Raw genomic sequence first — 8,106 nt, forward strand, 5'->3', positions numbered from 1 at the left:
ACAGACAAGAGATTCTTCTTGATCCAAGTACATAAAGTTCATCAAGTGGTGTGAAGGAACTGCCATTTGTAGCAGTAAGCACAATCTTTCCAACTCCCTAAACCGGATAAGAGGCATTGTTGGCTCAAGTGACTAAATTCCCATGAGGGACAGACTCGAGAGCGGTAAATAATTCACGATGTGAGGTAATGTGCTTTGTAGCACCACTGTCGAAATACCACACATGTGAATCTGTAGCAACTGACAAGCATGCATCATGGACAGTAGGATTGTAAGTGCACTCTACGCTAAAAGCCCATTCTACATCAACATTAGCAACACAGTCTCCTTTCACAGAAGACTCAACAATGGCTGCATTTGTAGTGGAACCAGCATTTGCAGTGGAACCACCCTCTTTCTTCTTAGCCTCTTTGGCCTTCAACTTAGGACACGACTCGATCAAGTGATCATTAGATTTACAATAATGGCAACGTATCTTCTTTTTGCCCTTATCACCAGAATTTCCAGACGAATTGCTGCCAGCAGAAGCATTAGGAACAGAATTTTTGCCACTCGGAGAAGAACCATAAGAAGTGGTTGCATTGCTGTTACCACCCTTTCTTTGAGAAGCAATAAAAGCCTGTTCAACTGCACGCTGCCTAGTCCTGTTTTTTTGGAAAGTGACTCTTGCAACAGCAATGTGCATAATGCATCAAACTTGACAACTTCAGGATTTCCTTGGGTCATAAGTCTCCAAGTACTAGCAAAAGTCTGGTAAGAATCTGGTAAGGCATAAAGAATAGTCTGCACAAGGGAACTGTCTGAAATGACTTCACCTGCAGAAATAAGTTGCTCATTGATATCCTTGACACCAGCAAGGAAAGTGTCCATATCATCTTCCTCATGCATAATCTTCGACTCCAACTCTTTACGCAGTAAGTAAAGACCAGCCAAAATATCCCAGGCCTGTTTTGCAAATTTTGTTGAACGATGTGAGGAACAATGGTGCGCTTCATAGACAACGCAATCAATGCATGAGCGTGCACATCCTTTACATCCTAACGAGCTTGTTTTGCCGTAGGCAAAACAAATCTAATAGCAGCAATCCTTGCAGCAAGACCTGCAACATCCTCAACATCGCCTACATCCTCAGAACCAGGACATACATCAATGCCCTACACAATGTTCCAGACTCCCTTTGACACAAAAACATGTTGCATCATATAAGCCCACATAGGATAGTTGTCCCCATCCAACCTGTCCTCAACAACAAACATCTTGAACACATCTGTGTTGTTGTCAGCCATGGTAAATGCTGCACCTGATGTGAAAACTGCCCGAAAATAGGAGAAACGGAGTAGGAACAACACATGCTATATAGCACAAACTGTAGAAGACCATAAGGCACCTGTTATGCACAAAACAACACTGACAAAAATTCTGCACAAAATGACGAGATAGCCTTGCAATACTGCCTGTAGTGGAAACGGAGGCCGAAATGAGCCCAAATCAAAAATCTGAGCAGACTAAGCCCTACAAGCTTTCCCAAAATTTTTATCGACTTGCGAATGCTTGCCAAAGCTCACTGAAATCGGAGAAAGTGAGAAGGCATGTGCTGGAGCAGCTGGCGACTAAGCTCGGGAGGATGCAACCTGCTCTGATACCAATTGTTGGAATTAGGGTTGCAGAGAAATGCACACAGCTTGGAGAAGACGAAGGAAGCTCAAGGCACACAATAGAGAGTGTGTTACTTAGTATGCAATGGAAAGATAGATAGCCCTAGAGTGATGGGCGTATATACAATGCTCGAGGGAAAAAACCTCCTAAAGAAGGAAAAAATGCCCCGGCGGTCCTAGTTTGTTCACACACATCACTACCACATGTATACGGTAACAGAGCCGATAATTCCTTTAAAACTGGTGACTAGAGCTTGCTGGCGGGAAAAAGAGCAGTACAATCGGGTGGCCTCTATACTCGTGCACACTCCACAAACCACGCCTCATGCAAACAAGCAAAGAACAATACAAAGGGGGCACCACCCTAAATTAAGAGGTTTAGGGACCTCACACATAGTGCACATAGGCAAGTGAGACTTCTGGCATTATGATGGCATCAAAACATATGGCAAAACACATAGAAACGAAGCTTAGGGACCTTATGTAGCATATATATACACAAGACATCAGCTTAACAATACAACGGCATCTGATCATACATAACAAGGATATAGAGAAGCAAGCCAAGGATGGCATAATCCCTTGTCAAAAACAATCAACCCAGCAAGTAGGTATGATCCTACTAGCAACACATCAATACCTTAGAGAATGATGGCGAGGATGGTGGCCATGAAACATGAGAGAAGACTCCTTATTTAGGTTTTAGGGCTAGTAATGTAGCATACTAGAGGGAGAGAGAGAGAGAGGGAGAGAGAGTAGAGCTCCATCCATAGCTCCTCGTTGTGAGCAATGTCGCCATAGATTCGTTGCTTGGCGAAGTGGGTGAAGTGTGTTGGTTTTGAGTGAGAGAAGGCCTCCTTATATAGGTTTCTGAGAGGGTTTAGGATTAGGGATAAACATGCTTAAATCCGCTCATTGGGGTTACTTTTTGCTTAGGGTGGTCAACAGATTGAGGTCACCTGATATGTCACCATCAAGATATTCTCTAGAGTGATGTGAGAGGGGAGGGTAAATGCTGATTTTTCTGATTGTGACACATGGGGATAAGGCCTTGACCAGCATTTAAGAGCAGGTAGGTGGCTGTTGAAACTGGAGGTTCTGCACATGTCAGGGGGGGACCTGTTGGGTCCTCCTGAATATCAAATTCTCAAAAAATCCTCAACCATGGCTTCTTTTGACATGTGTTCTTTGAAAAAATCAGCATGTCTCTTTTAAACTCAAAAGTCTTTATCCCTGTTGACTCACCTTTACCATAAGATTTTCCCCTTTTCTCCTCCTGTAACGGCATTGTTGATGCCCAATCACTGCTTCTAGTAACAGTGAACTGTTACCTACCAAATACTTATGGTGTAGTAAAAAATATTTACCATGGGTAAAAAAAGTTACTGTAGGTAAAAAGTGATTTGTATTTACCATGTAGGTGAAAAATATTTACTGTAGGTAAAAAATATTTACTGTGGTAAAAAATATTTACTGTCTGTAAAAAAAGTGAAAACGGAGTATGCTGTGTTGTGAGTCCACACGAACATCCTCGTGTAAATTTCACTAGAAATTCACACCTAGAATGGGCTATTCTGTAAGCTATAGGTTGTAGGCATGCATAAGAGCTCGTTCCCACGTATCTTCTGTCCATGGCACTTTTTACTCTTTGGTGCTTGTGAAGTAGATTTTTCTTCACTTTCGAGATCCCTTGGACTAGAGTATCCTCATCTCCCAAACAACTGACTGTGCCTTTATTGCATCTTCAGAAGGGGTCCTAAAAACCATGCATCATATAGCCCTCCCCCTTAAGCTAGAGGTATTTGATGCCTCTAGCTGTAGGTTGTGCTACAATAGGGTTCTCTTGAATACTTACCCACCTGGTACCAATTGAATTTACCATGTTACTGCTTTCTTGGCTGATGCACCCTGTTTAGTCCTTTCTGATGAATAATTGTATCCATCCATGACTAACAACTGGTCTCCTAGACCCTTAAAAGCCATACCCCATCCATTGTGAATATCCGCTTTCACTGGTAGCATTCTCTTTTTTTCTTTTTTTCTTCTCTTTTTTTCCTTTTTTTTTTTCCTTTGCCCAACCCCTCGTTCAGCATTCATGCTCAACCATAGTATTATTTAGGTAAAAGATGACTGTATAGAGAGAATTATATAACATAGAGCTATAGACTGTATAAGAAAAATGATAGTATAGTGTCTATATAGATAGGATAGAGATAGAGAAAAAAGCATCTGCTACTGCATCACCCTCCAGGGTCAAATGGAAAGCTCAAAGCTCCCCCACGCATGGTGTAGAATCCACTTGGATCAAAAGTAAAGCATTGCTCATTGCCATCAACCTGTAAAACATGTATATCCAAGCCTTCCTTTGCACTTGTAGGCCAATAGACAGGCCACCCTTCCAGCTCTTTATAGCACGGAGCTTCGTCACCCTGCATCCATAATCCTTCGTGTCCACTATAAGCATACTTGCCATCACTTGAGAAACCTGAATCATAAGCAGCTATCCTACCATCTGCTACAGAACCCTCCATGGTATAGTCCACTTCAAAAAAACCTCGCCATTGACACAAAAATATATGTAAAGCAACCTCCAATAACACATGTATCCATAGCATCACATAACATAGCAAGACCCTGCCATTTGCCTCCACTTGCTGCATAGCCAAGCAAACCTGATCACTTTTCAAACCTGTATCCAAACCCTCTGTAAACGTCTCCACAACCATTTCTTTATACTCAGAAACATGACCTACTAGAGCTTCAACCTGTGCAAATACCTCATCACCAACAAGGTTGACGGCACCTTCCTTTAATTGGATATGGTGTTGGGTTACCGTCACTCCTTTAATGTGCTCGTAATCAGTTATAAAGAGGCCAACATGCTTCTTTAGTACCTGCAAATAGGGTTCTCTCTCTTCTTCTAGTGGGTCCTTAGCTAGCATCTCTTCTAAGCCTGTGGCTTCTTCCTTGTTTAGAGAGTCTTGACCACCTTCCTCTTCTGGGTTTCGCAGTATTATACCCATGACTTCCAAAGAGCTAGCATCCTCCTCAGATGACTCATCCTCAGATGAAGAGCAGCTGCTTGTGCTCCATTCATCCATAGAAGTCTCCATCTCTAGGTCTTGTTGTCTACCCTGCTTCATGTCATACACAATTTTGTGTTGCTTGCCACCTACCTTATGATTTGGTCGCAACTCAAGGGAACCTGTCTCCCAATCTTGCCTAGCTTTCATAGCCATAAGCCAAGGTCTTCCAAGGATTAGCGGATAGCCCTCCCCCTTAGTTGGGATCACATAAGCATCAATTGAGATTGCCACACCAAAAGCTGAAACCTTCACTCCATTAACCTTTCCCACACAAGCCACCCTTACATTATTTGCCATCTTAGCTTGTAAGGAAGTTTGCTCGTTTACTTCCAAACCCAACCTGTGCATTAATTTCTCTGTCATAACACAAATCTCGGCTCCACCATCTACGTACACATTGGAGACTCGCTGACTCTTAATCTCTGCATCAATGACTGGCACGATATCCTTCATGCCTCTTGCACTAATAGACCCAACTGACTTTGCCTTAGCCCTCCTGGTGCTGACCATCTTAGACCAGGTTCTACGCATCTTTGGGGAAAGGTGGAGGAGTTGCTGCCATGAAATCTTTGGTCCTTGCTTACTCACATCTGCTACCAGGTCGTAAGGTATGGATCCTACCCCAAGTGGAAATTCTTCTACTCCTATGTGCCTCCTTGACCTACTCTTCCTTTTCTTGTCTCCTATCACTTGGGAGGAACCCTCATTCCCTTTATCCGGCTCTGAAGCTTCCATTTCATCAGTTCTTTGTCTCCTAACTCTCTTTATTGGCATGGCAACAGCTTCCTCCATTTTTTCTTTCCCTTTATCCTTACCATTGTCAAGACTTATGACAGAGACAGCCCGGTCCTCCCCTCCCGATGGTAGTGGAGGGATCTCTGCTGGTGCTTGTGGTGGTGGAGGAGGGGGTCTCAATATTTGGATTGGTGGAGCCACGTGTGCATTTTGTCCATTTAGTGGCCTAGCTCGAGGAGGAGTGACTTGCTGGCGAGGAGGCCTTCTTTGATTACCATTTCCTTGATAGCGTCGTGGATGGGGGCAATAATACATGCCGTGACCTACCTCTCCACAGTTGTAGGAAATGTACTCACGTGCTTGCCTTTGTCCTTCTTGTCTATTTCGTTCATTTCCTGGCTGGGGAGCCCTTACACCTTGAACCAGATTGATGGACATGCTCTCTAGTTGATTGGTGATTTGTTGAAGTAATTCTTGTTGAGAGGACTCTTGGTCTGTTGCTCCTGTCCCTGCTACTACCCTTGCCGTAGGTTGAGCTAGCGGTGGAGGCTCCATTCCCCCTTCTAGTTGAGCTTGGAATTTTAACTTCCTATCCTTCTCCCTTGCATAAGTCATAGCTTTATCAAAGGTATCTGGGAATTTACTTTTTACCTTTTCTCGAAGGATGGGGTAAAGCCCTACCAGGAAACAGTCCTTCTTTAGGCATTCTGGCGCCCTTTCTCCTTCACCTAGTGATGCACACCATTTCTCCCACAGGTTGGAAAACTTTCCTTCATAGCTTCTATAGTCATTGGGTGATGTTTGGCGTAGCTCTAAGAGCTGTCTCCATATCTCCTCTGGAGGCTCATGGCGGCGAAATTCTTCGATGAAGGCCATCTTTAAGGACTCCCAGTCTCTTCTTTCTTCAGGTGCCAAAGTTTGATACCATAATTTTGCACCTTCCCTCAAGACCAAAGGAAAGGCCCTTAACTTAGTAGCTTCGTCATCCCTTCCCGATACCAGAAAGGCCATTTCCAAATTATCCAAAAAGTCTGGAGCAACCTCCCCAGGCTTACCATAAAAATTAGGGAAGGCCATAAGTGAGAGAGTAAACAATTACACAAACAGCTCCAATTTATTTTAAAATAGAGTATGGTAATTACAATTTGGAGCTTTAGCACAACTTAGCTCAAAATAGGATGAAGATCGACACATCAAAGGAATGGTAATAGTCTAGTAAGGGTAGAATGACAGGATGAGGAGAGCGCAAGATTTCCCCAAGTCTCTCGGCTCCAAACAACAGGGCTATTCTTTGCTGATAAAAGATTTTTCTATCAATACAAATATTCACACGGATATGACGCACAAAATGGAAAGAAAACATGCGGGGATCATCATTTTAATTATTGGCATCCATACTTACACACAAGAGCCTAGCTTAGTTGCACCACCTTGGGACCAATGAGCCTGATCAGCCACAGAAGGTCAGCACCTCGGATCACTTCGACTCTTCCTGATGCATCTGTGAAGACGTAAGGCGTGATGGCAACACTTTGTACAATGCTGAGCCTTTTAGCAAGCAACAATTGGATGCTATTACCATAATCAGCATGACGAATGAAAGTGACACCATTAATGTGTAGCACATCATCAACTAAGATAGTTTCCTTAGATTGAGATAACTTCTTGAAAATAAGTAGCAAAGGTAGGGCAGGGAGGCTTTTCACCCGGTCTCCAAAGCACTTTGGACAATATCCAAAGTGATCTTCACGCGGACAGGAGGTTGGCTTGGGATTGGTGGTGTCTGGATTCACAAAGTGCACTGGGAGCACTCGCAGACGAGCGGCAATCTTGTAGGCAAGCCTTCGCCTCTTTGCTTCAGGAGGATTTAGGGGTGAGAGTCGTGGTTGCAAGTTGGAGGTTGAAGTTGGTTGCTCACTAGCCTTTTTCTTGCCTGTAGTGGTCATGTAATCCCTTATTAATGAGATTAAGCCAAATGTTACCTTACGCTTGAGCACGCGCTGCGGCCTTGGGCCACTTAGGTGTAGAGGTGATCTTCCTCCTCTTAGTCGGCTCCTCAGGAAAGAGAGGTCTGGTGATGCTTTCTCTTCCCTTAATGTGTGTCACAGTACCTTCATGTATGTTGATGTAGAATATTTCAAGCTCGTGTGCGTTGGAGGTTTCTGGAGCACTCATAGGTTGAGAGGAGAGGTATATCAAGCTCTTCTTCTCACTCTCCTTCGTTGGCGACGATCACGAACAAGGCATGTAGAAGAACTTACTTCTTGAATTTCAATGACACTGCAACCTGGTAACAAGACCTCGATGAAAGCTTTTAAGGCCTCTAAAGCCTCCTCCTCTTCTGTTCTCCAATTTGCAAACTCCTCACGCCATTCGTCCATGTTGTAGATTGCACATCTTCATTGCTTGTGGACTGAAGGTCTGTGTAGCCCTCCTCAGTGGGGGCACCAAAATGATGGCGGGAAAAAGAGCAGTGCAATTGGGTGGCCTCTGTACTCGTGCACACTCCACAAACCACGCCTCATGCAAACAAGCAAAGAACAATACAAAGGGGGCACCACCCTAAATTAAGAGGTTTAGGGACCTCACACATAGTGCACATAGGCAAGTGAGACTTCTGGCATTATGAT

Source organism: Adiantum capillus-veneris, chromosome 20 (assembly GCF_014529385.1).
Source record: "Adiantum capillus-veneris isolate H3 chromosome 20, ASM1452938v2, whole genome shotgun sequence".
Classification (NCBI taxonomy): Eukaryota; Viridiplantae; Streptophyta; class Polypodiopsida; order Polypodiales; family Pteridaceae; genus Adiantum; species Adiantum capillus-veneris.